This window comes from Sinocyclocheilus grahami, unplaced genomic scaffold (genome assembly GCF_001515645.1).
Source record: "Sinocyclocheilus grahami isolate Dianchi unplaced genomic scaffold, SAMN03320097.WGS_v1.1 scaffold1873.1, whole genome shotgun sequence".
Lineage (NCBI taxonomy): Eukaryota > Metazoa > Chordata > Actinopteri > Cypriniformes > Cyprinidae > Sinocyclocheilus > Sinocyclocheilus grahami.
The window spans coordinates 1-13,796 of NW_015507052.1; the positions used below are offsets into that span (position 1 = coordinate 1).

The window sequence follows — 13,796 nt, forward strand, 5'->3', positions numbered from 1 at the left end:
ACCTCACGGCTCCTCTGGGGCTTGTTGGCTGGTCACCATCCACTGCTGAATGGGAAGACGAGTCAAAAGAGGCACGGGACAGGAAAGAAAGGACAATCTCAGAGGCCCATAGCGCCCCCTCTGGCCGTAATCCAGCTCTGTGTGTCGGTTCCTCTTTGCTCGATAAGATTGAACTGTCAAAAGAGCAAAAAACAACAGAGATATTACATAATTGCTGTTTTTCAGAATCTAATGCTGTCCGATGCCTACACAGGCAGCATCTTGAATTGAAGTACAACCTCTCAAGCAAGCAAGCAAGCAAGCATTTGGAACAGTCTACATATAAAGAGTGCTACATATGAAAAGCCTATTAGAAGACTCAACTAGCATTTGATTTCAATAAACTTTTACAATTCACACAATACTCTAAACATATAAATACATAGAACACACAAATATTGGGTAAAACAGATAAGTGTTGTTATTGTTAACAAAACTCTAAAAAAATAGTTTTCGCTAATTAAATTATAGTTGAAAAATTATAAATAGATGAAAAATGTAAAAAAAAATGAAATGTTGCTATGGCAACTAACAGAAATAAAAGTTTATGCTGAAGTACGAAATTTCCAAAACTTAAATAAAAATAAAGAGAATTAAAATAAAATTAAAACCAAAAAATAACAAATGCCCATGCATAACAAAATTACTAAAACTTAAAACTAAATTTAAAATGTAATACTGAAAAATATAATTTAAAGTACTAATAAATAATATAATAGCACATAAATACTAAAATACAACAACAATAGACCAGTATTGCATTGACTGCATTTAAAAATATTTCTCTCACTTTGTCCAACACCTTGAATATTTTTATAACAAAAATAAAATAAAATCTCATAAGTGAATGCTGTTAAAATACTATAAACAGCAACCGTCCAAATGGTGCTTTTGCACGATTTGACTTGCAATAAATTTCAATAGTGTTGATTTGTGCGATTTATTTTCATATAAATCAACCGGCATCTTGAATGTATTTTGGGATTGGCTTCTGTAGCATTTGGTCAACGGGAATGCCTTACAATGGTCCCTACGTAGGTAGCACTAGGTTTTGTATCAGAGCCCGATCTGAAGTGCACATCACTCAAGTGGGCTTTTCCTCTACAGTATGCATATTGCAGACGTGACAAAGGCCAGAACAGAAGGACGCCGTGACACATTTTTGACACGGGGCGGGTGTAAACCACCCTTTACCAATCTGCCACGCTGACACATTCCCTCCCAGCCTGCCATATTTGCTGTCACAAAGCTCAACAGAACTGACAATAACAATCACGGCAAGCAGACATAACGCAGCTCGCCCTACAATAAGTGTGTACATTTCTCCTTATGTCCACCTGGAACAAAGGAACATGTCTGTCAGCACAGCAACAGTATCTGGAAAAGTCTAGCACACAGCAGGACATCACAGCTTAGCCATGTTATATAACCATAAACATCAGCTGTTCCAAGAGGAATGAGGCCTAGAGTAAAGAAAAATCACTCTATGAGGGTGGGTTTACGCCAACACCATGTTTCTGACAAGTAGGGCTGGGACAGGAATCAGAGAAAATTTCCCATTTCAGGACCTTAATTCATTATAATAATTATTTTGGAATTTTTTAAGAAGAAATCCAATCTCACAATAACTAGGCCCAACTATACACAAGTCAGGCTTTAAATCAAAATTACATTTTTATTAGACCAGCAGCATGCATTAAAAAAATAAATAAATAACAGGGTCAATTTTAATTTTATTTTGACTTCAGGCCACAAGCAATCAATAAGTGGATGCATGAGATTCATATGTGAGCAAATCAGACCATAATAAATTCTGAAAATGTATCACACAGCATATGAATAATTGGGATGTGCGCATATTTTACTTTAGTGCCGTTCTAAATTCAGTCAGACCCATTGGAAACACCAGCTGCGATGAGGGAATGTATCAGAGCCCGATCTGAAGTGCACATCACTCAAGTGGGCTTTTCCTCTACAGTATGCATATTGCAGACGTGACAAAGGCCAGAACAGAAGGACGCCGTGACACATTTTTGACACGGGGCGGGTGTAAACCACCCTTTACCAATCTGCCACGCTGACACATTCCCTCCCAGCCTGCCATATTTGCTGTCACAAAGCTCAACAGAACTGACAATAACAATCACGGCAAGCAGACATAACGCAGCTCGCCCTACAATAAGTGTGTACATTTCTCCTTATGTCCACCTGGAACAAAGGAACATGTCTGTCAGCACAGCAACAGTATCTGGAAAAGTCTAGCACACAGCAGGACATCACAGCTTAGCCATGTTATATAACCATAAACATCAGCTGTTCCAAGAGGAATGAGGCCTAGAGTAAAGAAAAATCACTCTATGAGGGTGGGTTTACGCCAACACCATGTTTCTGACAAGTAGGGCTGGGACAGGAATCAGAGAAAATTTCCCATTTCAGGACCTTAATTCATTATAATAATTATTTTGGAATTTTTTAAGAAGAAATCCAATCTCACAATAACTAGGCCCAACTATACACAAGTCAGGCTTTAAATCAAAATTACATTTTTATTAGACCAGCAGCATGCATTAAAAAAATAAATAAATAACAGGGTCAATTTTAATTTTATTTTGACTTCAGGCCACAAGCAATCAATAAGTGGATGCATGAGATTCATATGTGAGCAAATCAGACCATAATAAATTCTGAAAATGTATCACACAGCATATGAATAATTGGGATGTGCGCATATTTTACTTTAGTGCCGTTCTAAATTCAGTCAGACCCATTGGAAACACCAGCTGCGATGAGGGAATCCATCACACACACTCAACACTCAAGGGCATGCTTGGTTTACATTTACACAAGACAACTCCAAACCACACATCTATGCCCTCAAAGATCACAAATAAAAACGAGACTGCAAGTACTTGATCCCAATTAATCGTGCCAAGAAAAAGTGATTTAATCTTAGCAACTCCCAAAGCTGACGTGAATTTTTCCGCGCACACCAGGAAAAGGTGTTGCATCACAGGCCCCAGAATGAAGCGAAGTATAATAATCCATTAATCTGTTTGTTTTAGAGAAGCACGTCTCTGCAGAACAGCGCACAATCTTTACATGACGTCTGATTTTCCAGCTTTCCTCTCAAAGTAAGTATGGCTTCTCACTGGGGCCAGGTGGCGTGGATTACATGTACTGGACGGAGTTTAGTTCCAGCTCTTCCGGCAGTCTTTTGCACTTGCTGTCATCACATGTCTCACATGGCAGCGTTCCCATCCCATGAGCGTAATAAACAAAGAGCAAAAGTGGACATGCACGGACACAGTGGATAAAGATCTAGAGTAAGTGTGAGAATGCATGGGTGGAGACTTGGGCCACAATATGTGTGCGACGGGTTGTAGGTAAAGTGTACAACTGAAGAAATGGCTATTTATAATAGTTTTATCAATGCGTATTTGAAGAAGGGATGAGAATTTAATCATTCTGGTTCTGATTCAGATTCATTAATGATTTTTTTTTTAGGTCTCAGAGGAGATAAAAACTAAAAACTTAGCAAAAGACTATTTATAATATTTCTTATCAATGCGTGTTCGAAGAAGGGATGAGAATTTAATCATTCTGGTTCTGATTCCCTAAAGAGTTTTTTAGTTTCTCAGAGGAGATAAAAACTAAAATCAAAACTTTTTTTTTAATTGAAGTATCATTTGTAAGAGTAACAGTTACTAAGTTCAATAAAAAAAATAAGTTAGGAATCGCTTCAACCAATTCAGTAAGTCATTTCATGATTCAAATCAGTAACTTGATTTAACTCAATTTAAGACAAACTGACTCCTTTTTTTTTCCTTTTTTTTTTTTTTAAACAAATAAGTTCAAAAGAATATTTTTTTACAAATCAAATAATTTGTTTTCCTTCAGAAAAAACGCACCATAAACTTAAGATTTTTTTTTTTTTTAATTGAAGTATCATTTATAACAGTAATGTCAAAATGTACTGAGAATTACCACTGATATTGTAATTGATACCGAATATTTAAAAAAGTTTAATGTTAATCTTTTTGTTTAATTTTTAGCTTACAATATTGAAAACAAAAGAAAACAATTCTGGTCCTTTTGAACTAGTTCTATTTAGTGAATTAAAAAGAACTACAATTTACCGAAACAAAAAAAGAACTCAGTGAATTGATTAAAGAGGTTCTTGACTTTTTTTGTATGAATATGAAAGAATAAATCAAATACCACTTGACTAATTCAGTAGAGTTACTGATTCAAAATCATTGTTATTCATTATTCATACATTCTTTTGAGTCATTGGTTTACAAATCAGGCTACTTTTTTCCTATAAACAAAAACTGAAAAACAATTAAACATTTTTAAAACTTAAGTATCATTTTGAGTTACTTAACATTTTTTCATAATTCAATTAATGATTCGATAATTTCGGTTGCCGAACATTCGGTGCATCCCTAATTTATTCAGTCGAAAATAGCAAAGAAATCTCTTTCGGTGTTCGGCCGAATAAGCCGAATATGTACCGAAGAATGAGGTGACGCGATCAAATAGATGCATGCACTAATGCAGCAAACATGACAGCAGTGTGAAAGTATTTAAAACTATCAGAGAAAGACGCAGAAATCATTACAAGCACGAAGCAACGACTGCGAGAGACTGTTTAGTGCTGCATCACATGTCTCCGATGAGAAAAGGTGGCTGATGCTGGTGGTTAGGCTACTATATGATGATTGAAATCGTGAAATAGCCTCAAACGAATAGTAAGTAAACTAGAGCTCGACCGATATATCGTTAAAGTAAAAAGCACATTTTAGTTATTTAATTTATGCAATGGTGAAAAAAAAAAGGCAAAATAGACCTAAATGCTAAAATCGGTATTCGGCCTTCGGCCAAGTGCTTCATTTTATTCTGCTTCGGCCAAGAATTTTCATTTCGGTGCATCCCTACAATAAATAGAACCATATTATTTGTTTGAACAGTGCAAAACAGAAATTACACACTTCACCTTTAAAAGCTGTCAAAGAAACCCCACTTCTTCAACTTCATTTGCAGTGGTGTTCGTCAAAAAAAAAAAAGTAATAATAATAATAAAGTATCATGCTTTCTACAGTTTCATTAATATTTGTCATGTTCAAGCCAGCCTCAACTAAAATATAAAAACAAATTTAAATTAAAAAAAAAGAAGTGCACACTATCAAATAAATATTATTATATATTATAATAAATGTAATTATAAATATATAATAATTTTTAAAAAATTCACTCACACACTCCACAGTCTAAAGATGCATGGTCAAGCCAGCCACAACTAAAATATATATATATTTTTTAAATCATATGAAAATCACGATAGTCTCCTTGATAAGAAAGAGTGCACATTTTCTGTCAAATAAATATAATAAAACATATAATATAATAGATAAGTAAAAAATTACTAAAGCATTGCTCCTACAACTTTGTTACTTATCACCACAGTTTGAAGATGCATGATGAAGCCTGCCTATTATAAAAAAATATATATATATATATTAATAAATTTAAATGGAAGTTGCCAGGAAAAAAAAAAAAAAAAAGTGCACATTTCATAAATATAAACATAAATATCAAACAAAGTACAAGTATTACATTATCAAAACCACAGTCTGAAGTAAAATATTACAAAAATTACAATAATCACCAGGAAAAGAAAAGTGCATACTTTCTGTTGCCAAATAAAAATAATGAATATAAGTACAGATAATACAAATAAAAAAATAAATAAATATTGATAGTGACCCTGGACCAAAAAAAAAAAAAAAAAAAAAAAAAAAAGCGTATGATGGATAGGCCTATATTATTTGAAGATGTATGTATCATGAAATGGCCAAATAGTTATTTTAATATACCTCCTGTAAATGATGTAGGTTTACAGTGACATTACAGTACCTTTACGTTACATACAGTACATTTAAAGTAAGATGTGGATATTTTCTAGAAATCCATTGATGTATGGTTTGTTAGGATAGGACAATATTTGGCCGAGACGCAACTATTTGAAAATCTGAGGGTGCAAAAACACCAAAATACTGAGAAAATCGCCTTTAAAGTTGTCCAAATGAAGTTCTCAGCAATGCATATTACTAATAAAAAATTAAGTTTTGATACATTTATGATAGGAATAGGAAATTTACAAAATATCTTCATGGAACATGATCTTTACTTATTAGCCTAATGTTTTTTGGCAGAATTTTTTTTTTATCATTTTGACCCATACAATGAATTGTTGGCTATTGCTACAAATATACCCGTGCTTATGACTGGTTTTGTGTTCCAGGGTCACATATGTAAAAAATAAATTACAAATTTTTGCTTAAGATTTTAAATGCAAATCTCTAGACATCAGACATGGCCATATAAAAACAAGGTTTTTCATGATCATGGGATCCCTGCAATACGTAACAACTGTAACAAGACATGTTACACAGAATAGTAATGCAGGTCTAGCTTTACTGTCAAGAAAGCAGGGCGCAATGTTAACAGATATCCTCAGGGCGAAATTCAGCCAAAGTCGGTCAAGCGTCCACCAGCCCTGACGGACCATGTCTGGAGGTGCGGGTTTAAAATGTGGGAAAGGGAAGACACTTACGTGCCCTCTGCGGCATTTCGGTCTTACATCACCCTGTCTGGGTAAAAAAAGCGAGACATGCCGGCCAGCCGTCTAGGGTGACCATCATAGAGGAGCAGATCTGATTCAAGCTGACAGGCCCGAAGAGAAAACGATCATGGGATCCCTGCAATACGTAACAACTGTAACAAGACATGTTACACAGAATAGTAATGCAGGTCTAGCTTTACATAAAACTGTGTCAAGAAAGCGGGGCGCAATGTTAACAGATATCCTCAGGGCGAAATTCAGCCAAAGTCGGTCAAGCGTCCACCAGCCCTGACGGACCATGTCTGGAGGTGCGGGTTTAAAATGTGGGAAAGGGAAGACACTTACGTGCCCTCTGCGGCATTTCGGTCTTACATCACCCTGTCTGGGTAAAAAAAGCGAGACATGCCGGCCAGCCGTCTAGGGTGACCATCATAGAGGAGCAGATCTGATTCAAGCTGACAGGCCCGAAGAGAAAAGCCGCGCTACAGTGATCAGCAGGAAAATGACACCCAATTCAATATGACAGAACGCCGCCTGTTTTTGTACAACAGTCGCCGCTGCTCGCTCATGTACGCTGCACGAGCAGGCCAAATATAATAGCAGTTAGCCATTACGCAGCACTGATGGAGCTGAATGTTTAAGAGCTACTGTGCTTTTGATCAGAGTGACCATTTACTCTTTGGCAGGTCTGAATGAGTCTAAGCTGAGAATCAACACAGAAATCAAAGCCTTTGGGAAGGTGGTTCCATGCCTGACCATAAAAATCTCTTTTTCCCCAATATCTTTGTCTCGGCTAAACCCCAGCTAAAGCTCTTTGTGTCACATTCCATTAAAAACTACAAAGTTGCGCAACTTATGAGGGAACCGTGTTGGACAGAAACTCCACATCTACTCGCAGGCAGGCAGTGATTTTCAGCGTTTCTCGCCAGGACTGACATGGTAAACTGTGTTGTGTGCCATTAAATTCACTCTTATGCCACTATGCCCAAATGTTTCATTAAGGAATTCGCTCAATCGCTGACGTCTTGGTTTGGCAGTGTAAACTAATGCAAGACGTGATACAAAAAAGGGCTGGTGATCAACAGATTGTGTATGTTTAAACCAGTGATTTGGTGCACTAGGTGTTCATTAAAGGAATTAGATGAGCCGAAAATGAAAATTCTGTCATTATTTACTCACCCTCATGTCCTTCCAAATTTGTAAGCTATTTTTTTGTGTGGAACACATGAGAATCTTCTGCTCTGGAAGAATCTTTGCTGAATCTGCACGCAGCTTTTCCAGGAACTACAACGGTCATCAGGGTTATCATCATTAAATAAAATTGTAATAGTTTTAGTATTATTTTTGTTGAATGAAATGAGCTGAAATAAAATAAAATATAAATAGACGCAAAACTTTAAATGAAAACTGGAAAATTAACTGAATTATGTTTAACTTGAAGCACTAAAATGTGACAAATAATGCTGACTCAGACTGCAAGTACGTTTTCATATTTAAAGGATTTGCCACTGATGATTCAAACACGGGTTTTGAGCAGTGTAGAGTAGCGCTTGTTGTTTCTCAGATCACAAATGCAGACATGTTTTATGATTTCGTGGCGCGAAGCAATGCATAGAAAGACAGTATAAGTCATTATAATCAGTAATTATGTTCCCACTGGATGCTACAAATGCCTCGTTTATAATGAGTTTTATTGGTCGTCTTGTCGCATCGGGACACAGCATCACTGTATGGTAAGGGGCGTAACATTTCCGTCACACGCTTGAGGTATTCAGCCAATCAGATAGCTGGCCAATCAGAGCACACCTCGCTTTTCAGACCGATGAGCTTTGTAAAAATCGACGCGTTTCAGAAAGGCGGGGCATAGAGGAGAAACAATAATATACAGTATGTGGAAAATAATGTGTTTTTTTAACCTTACACTGCATAAACACATTTCATTACACCAAATACACAACATAATGTTCTTTTTTAGGACCGTCATATGACCCCATTAATAAAAGTAAGCAAATGATACTAAAATAACTGGCTGTCATCAAGCTCAAAAATGGACAATAAAACATCATAAAAGCACCATGCAAGTAGTTCAAAAGACTGTAGAAATAAATCAAAATAGAGGCCCTTTTTTTTTTTTTTTTTTTATAAATGCAACTAGTAATGAGATTTTAAGAGATGATATGGTCCATTAGTTTTGGGTGCTTCTTTATGCTGCCTTAAAGAGATAGTTCCCATAAATGAGAATTTGTTCATCGGTTACTCGTCATTCCAAACCTATATGCATTTCTTTCTTATGCGGAACACAAAAGATGATATTTTGAAGAGTGTTGGGTATCAAAATTCCAACTGCATGACTTAAACTGCATATCTTCTTTTATGTTCCACAGAAGAAATATAAGTATACAGGTTTAGATTTGGAATGACAATGAGTTAAATAAATGACATAAATTGTAATTTTTTTTTTGAGCGAACATCCCCTCTAACTGTGTTTAAAGGGGTCATATGTTGCTAAAAAGAACATTATTTTGTGCATTTGGTGTAATAAAATGTGTTTATGCGGTTTAATGTTCAAAAAACACATTATTTTCCACATTCATATTGTTTCTCCTCTATGCCCTGTCTTTCTGAAAAGCGTCGATTTTTTACAAAGCTCATCAGTCTGAAAAGCAAGGTGTGCTCTGATTGGCCAGCAATCCAATGAGTTGTGATTGGCCGAATACCTCAAGCGTATGACGGAAATGTTACGCCCCTTACCATACTGTGATGCCCTGTCCGGCCGGAGCGACGAGACAAAAACATTAAAACCCATTATAAACGAGGCATTTGTTGCATGCAGTGGGGACATAATTACGGATTATAATGACTTGTACTGTCTTTTTACGCATTGCGTTACATGGCGTAAAACCATGTCTGCATTTGTGATCGGAGAAATGACAAACAAGCTCTACTCTACACTGCTCAAAACTCGCGTTTCAATCATAAGTGGCAAATTCTTTAAATATAAAAATTTACTTACAGTCTGTGAGTCAGAACAGCCGGCATTGTAGTCTACTCTCCCAGGATCAGGAAACAGTCCTCCATAAAATGCGCTGGACACATCTGTATATATGGGTTAAACTGTTCTGGAACAGTGTTGTAAATGCAACTTAACCACTGATTTCTAGTTGTGTCCTCTTTTGGAAGGCCAAACTAAATCATTCCACACTGAGGCGACAGCATTCAAACCACTGATTCTAATATCCATATTACTCTGCTATTTTCCATATAATAAAAATAAATGATGATTGGTGCTTTTGTAATGCTCCAAAATGACAAAAAGTATCAAATGATATAGCTGCATGATTTGGGAAAAAATCTAATGGTGATTGTGAAAGCTCCTGGTCAATATTACTATAATAATAATTATTATTATTATTTTTGCTGTTACCAAATAAAAATTTCTATAGTAATATTTCACTGTATAAAAAAAATACAAATTAAAAAAAAAATGTTTAAAAGAGTATTTAAGAAAAACAATAATTGTACAGTAAAACTGTAAAATTACAATATATTTAATTCGTAATTTCTGCATTTTAAGTTAGCAATTTTTTTGGTGGAAAACACCAGCAAGACCTTAAAGCTTCTCTTTGTTGACAACAGATTTTAAAAAGTGCTTCTCATTACAAGTTTGGAAAAATGGTTGGCACATAAGACACATTCCAAAATGCTATAATGTTATAAGCGACCCAAACTCAGTGCAGATGCAGAGAAGCATTTACTCATAAAAACACAGTTCATAAGTTGCCCGCGTTAAAAAGAAGGCAGTGCTGCGCTTCACTCTGAAACATGCAGTGCATAGATCATTTTGATTAATCGTGTAGCCCTAATATATGACTGACTTGCTTTCCTGGAACAAAAATTAGAAGTTTTGAGTAGAACGTTTCTTCCACACAATAAACGTGAATGGGGACAATGGGCTGTCAAGTCCCATAAAGGACAAAAAACCTCAACAAAAGAAGCATAATAGCGGTTCAAATGAATCTTGCAGTATATTCCAGTCTTCTGAAGTCACACACGAATGCATTATGCGAGTAATGGACCAAATTTAAGTCATTATTCACTAAAATGTTGCTTGACAGTCATGGTCACCATTCGCTTTCATTGAATGGAAAATAGCAGCTTGCACAGTGTTATACATATCTCCTTTTGCATTCCACACAAAAACAAAGTCACAGAGGTTTGGAAAAACAAGGGTGAATTCATAATAGGGCTGTGCAAAAAATCAAATGCGATTTTCACGCGCATCTCCTCATTAAAGCTGTAGTTCACTGACAAGCTACACAAATTCGCAGGCGAGTCATTGCAGACTTTGAACGCGATTTTGTGTAGCTTGTCAGTGAACTACGGCTCAGTGTAGTAAATGCCGCTTCATCTGAAAGCACGTGCTGGAGATTTACTACTAATCACAGAACCGGCTTTACTGACGAGATGTGCATGAAAAATCGCATTCGATTTTTTTGCACAGCCCAAATACATAATGACAAAATATTCATTTTTGTGTTTACTAATCCTTTAAGGAGTTAATTTACCACCATCCTACAAGTATCCAGAGACACAGCAGACAACATAAGGCCTCGGGGACATTAAGACAATCCTCTAAATAACACTGCTTGTGACAAACATCCAATTTTCCAGTAAGGGGACAACCTTTGTACGGATCGCCAGTCATACTTGTCATCTGTCCAGCCGCATTTACCTCCTACAGTTACGCCCCGTCTCCTGTTAGAGCTTTTCCTTGCTAAGTATCATGTAAGAGCGGCTAGAGCCAAATTCTCCCTCTCTTTCCTCTTCAGCCACAGATGCGGCAAACGGTGCAATCTGCCAATCTCCATGAGTCATCCAGCACTGTTAATTATGTACCCTAAGGAGTAGAATTGATTAGCGAGGGTCTCAAACTGATTTAACTTGTTATTTGAGACTATATAAAGCGTGGGCCTAAACATTGCCATTTTGTCACATTCACTAAGCACTGTCGTTACTCAGAATACTACTTTGCCAAGTCACACAGACTGGATCTGTGGACAGAGAAACACAGATAGGATAAATGATGCTGTATGCATTTCAATGGAAAAAGGTGTTTTATAATTATTCAATCATAGACGAGTCACCATGGGTTGAGTAGAGTGTAGAATGAGAGGTGCAAACTTTACGGCAAACCATTAATGGAAGCATTGATAAAACATATAGTGCTGTTCAAAAGTTTGGGGTCAATGAAAGTCTGTAAAAACAGTAATATTGTAAAATATTACAATTTACTGTTTCCTTTTGAATATATCTTATAATGTAATTTATTCCTGTGACAGAAAAGCAGAATTTTCAGCATCATTATTCCAGTCTTCAATGTCGCATGATTCTTCAGAAATCATTCTAATATGCTGATTAAGAAATATTTCTTATTATCATCAATGCTGAAAACAGTTGTGCTGCTTAATTTGTTTGTGGAAACCATGATACAGAATTCTTAGATTTTGCAATACAAAAATATTCTTAAGCTGTCATTTTTAGAACCATTATTTTTTTTTGCATTTCTATATGCTTTTGCTTTTCTATACGTTTTTATCATCATGCATTTGGACATTTTTTGTAGGCCTAAACCTAATTATCATTATTCTCAATGGTGATTTTCATGAAATTATCGTCAGTGTAATAGAATGATTTGATTTCATTCAGCAAATATTTAAAAAAATTCAAGGGTTTTTTTTTTAAGCAGTAATGAGAATGTATGAAATATTTCTTTACCATGAGATTTGAGGGGGAAAATGGTATTTTGCATCAAACTTATGTCACATAGCAGAAAATCTTTGTGGACTTTAAAAAGTTTCATTTTCTTTAAACATTATAATATTTATCATTTCTTTTGTTTATTTGCTGGGGTGAAATAAGACCCTTGACATGAAAAAAAATAAGTAAAAACAGCAAAAATATTCCAAACGTGTTAAAGTGCAATATTGTGCACAACTGCACATTCTTTTATTGTGTTTGTTCGCAGAAGTCAAAAAGTGCACAACTGGGGTCGTGCCAGACTGGATTAACTCTCTGCATACATATATATATATGACACGCTGTAGGCCTTGTTTACCACTTTAAAACATTATTTTAATGACAGAATGTTCAAATCTTTTTAAAATTACAAAAACGTACTTTTTTTAAATTACCATGCCTTAATTATAAGCTAAAACATAATAGCTTATTAAAAAGCTATCTTTATGATTCTTCATAACCTGCGGGTATGAAGAAAACGCATGAACTCTGAAAATGAAACGTGACACACAACTACTCCGAGAGTTACGGTTTAACACACACACACACACACACACACACACACACACACACACACACACACAGTTTTGATTGTTTCATCTGATCGCCCACAAGTTTCTTTATCTTATTGAAGTGATCAGTGCATTTCAGTTTAAAATCACTGGAGAACGCATGCGAGTCGTCGCTCACCTCTCCGCAGCTCCGCCGCGATCGGATGCAACGCTCCGGACTTTATTCCCGTTGGAGAGCGCGCCAACCACGGATCCACTCGCCGACGGATTCCGCCATACTGGATTGTGGCGAGCGGATCACGTGTCGAGTCCCCGGCGCATGTCCTCCAGAGGCGGGCGCTCACAGTCAGTCGAGCTCGCTGGCTTCATGTTCTCACATCGATTCCTACAGTATATATATATATATAATATTTTTTATTGTTATTTTTAGGCCCTATTCTGCACCCTGTTGCACCCGTTACCCATTCGGGTGATTTTATATTTTGACTACTCAATGTTTGATTAATACCATATATATATTTCATATTTTTCAGGTCCTTTTTTGGTGTTTTTATATGTTTTTGAATACTTAATACCTTTTAAGAAAAACACCATATATATTTAATTTTTTTAATTGATATTTTAGGCCCTATTTTGCACCCTGTTGCATCTGTTACCCATTCAGGTGTTTTTATTTAATGTTTGATTATTTAATACCATATAATATATGTTTCACATTTTGATTATTATTTCCAGGTCATATTTTGTACCAACTTCATGTAAAACGCCAACTACTATAAATAGTACTAGATATTTCTGGAGATGAGCCTTAATAAAATATGCAG

The 13,796-nt window shown here is 35.9% G+C and overlaps 1 long non-coding RNA gene across 1 annotated transcript; it reads right to left on the bottom strand.

The window, feature by feature from the left end:
- Nucleotides 1-10: 10 nt before the first annotated feature.
- LOC107573132 (uncharacterized) lies at nucleotides 11-13,316 on the bottom strand. Its single transcript, XR_001607448.1, has 3 exons — nucleotides 13,151-13,316; nucleotides 11,397-11,561; nucleotides 11-173 (listed from the first exon to the last, which is right to left on the bottom strand). It is a non-coding gene; the product is annotated as an uncharacterized lncRNA (long non-coding RNA).
- Between the last annotated feature and the right edge of the window lie 480 nt (nucleotides 13,317-13,796).